Source organism: Nomascus leucogenys, chromosome 7b (assembly GCF_006542625.1).
Source record: "Nomascus leucogenys isolate Asia chromosome 7b, Asia_NLE_v1, whole genome shotgun sequence".
NCBI classification, from domain to species: Eukaryota; Metazoa; Chordata; class Mammalia; order Primates; family Hylobatidae; genus Nomascus; species Nomascus leucogenys.
In genome coordinates, this window is record NC_044387.1 from 74,879,650 (window position 1) to 74,883,508 (window position 3,859).

A 3,859-nucleotide genomic window follows, 5' to 3' on the forward strand; every position below is an offset into this window, starting at 1 on the left:
TCCCTAATAGGGCATGATTTTAGATTATTCACTAGGGTTCTACTAAAGAAAGAAAATATGGATCCTTAAATTAACTTATTATCTCTAATTGTCCCCTCTACATGAGCAGTGATAGCAATGATGGCTATTATTATTATTTTGGACTTTTAAAATAAGTTTTTATTTCCAGTGGAAATAGAACCTTGTCACCATTATTAATCTGGCATTGCACTGCACAGTACAGTAGGCACTAGTTTCCTGTGGCTATTTAAAATGAAATTAATTACAATTAAGTACTGTCATACTCTGTTTTCTGTTGCTGCTAAAAGAATAACTGAAACTGGGTAATTTATAGAGAAAAATAATTTATTCCTTATGTTATATAGGCTGGTAAGTCCAAGGTCAAGGGGCTACATCTGGTGAGGGCCTTCTGGCAAGTGAGGACTCTCTGCAGAGTCCCAAGGCAGTTCAGGGCATCACATGGTTAGGAGCTAAGCTTGCTAGCTTGGGTCTGCCTTCCTCTTGTTATAAAGCCACAAATCCCACTCCCATGCACCCACTAATCCATTAACATATTAATCCATTAATTCATGAATGAATTAATCTATTCATGAGGGCAGAGCCCCCATGACCCACTCACCTCTTAAAGGCCCTGCCTGTCAATTCTGCCACATTGGAGATTAACTTTCAACATGAGTTTTGAAGGGGACAAACATTCAAACCATAGCAAGTACAATTTAAAAAGTAGTTCTCAGTCATACTAGCTATGTTTTTAGTCCTTAATAGTCACAGGTGGATAGTGGCTACCATAGATATAAAAAACTTCTATCATAATAGAGAGTTCTATTGAAGAGCAATATGTTATATAGAATGCTCAGCTTCTTTATATGTAACTAAACAAATCAATTACTAGCTGCAGAATGCAGCCAGGAGACAGAACTTCATCTATTTGGGGGGAAAAAAAACAAACTCATAAATTTATCTTTAACCTTGTGAGGTTGGAACTAATTAAAGTTTCCTATTTGACCTTTAACCAAGTCAACATAAAGTGAGAAAGTTACAAGTGAGAGGAGACAGATTGGCTGGTGATTTGATCAATCAGTAAATTATTTACATAAAGAAGGGAGGATCTTTTCCATGGAGCTAAAAGGAGTGTGTTAAAAGGACTCTTGGCTCCCCCAAAACTAGAATAAGTCACTTTTGATGTGTAGTAACATGAATGTCTATGCCATTTAGAATGTCAAAATGAGCAGAATATTTTGCCATAGGAACACGTTTTGAAGATTTCTGAAAAAGAAATGGGATTTTAGGATCTTTTCTAGTCATGTGAAAGGGACTTGTTTTAGTCAGCTTTCTCCAGAGAGACAGAAACTATAGAATATAGACAGTAATACGTAAAAAGGGATTTGTTAGAGGAATTGGCACCCTGGATTATGGAAGCTGGGAAGTCTCAAGATAGGCTGTCTGCAAGCTGGAGAACCAGGAAAGTGGATAGCATGGCTTGGCCCGTGTCTAAAGGCCTCAGGACCAAGGAAGCCAATGGTGTAACCCTCAGTCAGAAGCTGAAGGTCTAACAGCATGCGGGTGGGGAGGTGGGTGTCACATAAGTCCTGGAGTCCGAAGGCCAGAGAACTTGGTGTTTTGATACCCAAGGGCAGGAAAAGAAGAATGTCTTGGCACTGGAAGAGAGATTACATTTGCCCTTTGTTCATCTTTTTGTTCCATTCAGGCCTCCATCCAATTGGATGGCACCTGTCCACATTGAGGGCAGATCTTCCCACTCAGTCCACTGGCTCATATACCAATGTCCTCTGGAAACACCCTCATAGACACACCTGGAACAGCCCTATCATGCTAATCAAAAGCAAATCCACCTGGGTTTTCCTTTCAGCAGAAGAGAGACAGGCTCAGTACCTACTGGTGCATTGAGAATAATTGATCCTTTACCAGCTATCTGGGTATCCCTTAATCTAGTCAAGTTGACCCCCAAAATTAACCATCACATTCCAAAGGGCTGACTTGTTTAGGATTATGCAGGTCAGACTGGCTTTTAGATTTCTGGGTTGGGGACCAAAGACACCAGGATCTGTGGTCATGATTCACTCTGGTGAGGGAAAAATGTTGTAGGTGAGGTATTATGTTTTGTGCAGGGGGTAATTTTGACTCCAGGTCTGTTTGTCCACCAAAAGCCTGTCTTCCCACTATGGCACATGTCATTGGTACATCTCCCACAAGTTTAGCAAATTTAATTGGGGAAGTTAGAAAAGATGTCGCCTGGAAGAATGGCCTCAGGAAGAGGAAAGAGTAGGGGCCACAGGCCGATTGGATGTAACAGGAGAGCTGCTCTAGGGAAGAAGATTGGCCAAGGTGGAGGCAGTGGGATGGGGAGGAGGAGACACAACACATTTAATAGCCCTACTTTGGCCACAGTAACCTCGAAGAAGTGGAAATTAGTACTTAAATTATGTAGGAAGGTAGATATATAGTACTGAGCACAAGAGACAATTTTCCCTATTATTGCTGTCCAAAGGTGTTATCCTGTGAAGAAGCTGAGACTGACTGCATCAACAATAACTAGCCTTCATTATGGAGGTTTCCTATGGTCCTAAACTTGACTTTAAGGTTAAGTGCTGTTAGGCACTAGCACTCCAGAAGGGTCAACCTCCTCTGAATCCTGATGCATTCATTCATGTCTCAATTAAGGAAAATGACATCATTTTAGAGAATTGGCACTTTCAAGGGGGTCAGTAAGTAAACTTACAGTATTAAACGGACTCGTCAAATGGCAAACAACACATTTTCCAGTGCACAGAAATGAGCAATATTTTCCTCTGAGACTCCTCTTTTCCTCCTCTGCCTTAGGTAACAATCCTAGACCAGTATTATTCAATTTTCCTCTAGGTACCCTCTTTATTTTCCTGAGAAGGTAGAACATTCTGCTGTTTAGCATTTGTTTTCCTGTCTTTTCATCTAAAAACCATCTGCTGTATTCTAAGAAAAGGGTTTCTCAGGAGGCGGGGAGTTAGGACCGATGTAGAGGTGATGTGAAGTGGAGGTGGAAAAGAAAATGAATCAGTAGAGCTGCTTGTGAAAGCTGACACAAAGTCTGTATTAAGACTTTTGGCTCAAGTTTTTGTATAGTTTTGGGTGCATTCTAGGTTTAGAGAAATAATTTTTAAGAGCAAAAATAAAAATAATAATTGAGAGCTAGGCTGGGCACGGTGCCTCACACCTGTAATCCCAGTGCTTTGGGAGGCTGAAGCAGGCAGATCACCTGAGGTCGGGAGATCAAGACCAGCCTGACCAACATGGAGAAACCCTGTCTCTACTAAAGATACAAAATTAGCCGGATGTGGTGGTGCATGCCTGTAATCCTGGCTACTCAAGAGGCTGAGGCGGGAGAGTTGCTTGAACCTGGGAGGTGGAGGTTGTGGTGAGCCAAGATTTCACCATTGCACTCCAGCCTGGGCAAGAGCGAAACTCCATCTCAAAATAATAATAATAATAATAATAATAATAATAATAATTGAGAGCTAAAACATATTTCACCTATAGGGCACTACCTCAATCTATCCTGGGACTGAGATCATTTGGGGCTACTGAGAGAAAACCTGACATAAAATGAATTTTTGTGGCCTTGTTTAATGTGTAAGGTCATAAAAATGAGTATCACCACTTCAGATTGAAGCAGAAATGCCAAGAGTCAGCTTCTTTGTGCCTTTTATCAAAGCCATGCCTACGCTATGAATCATGGTCAGCTTGTGGGTCCACCAATAATATCAGTATTGTGAATAGCTTCGGGTTAATATGTCCAGAGATATTTTAGTGATTGAAGTGGAGATCTTTGGCTCTACAAACCCATTGGTGCTGGCAGGCATTT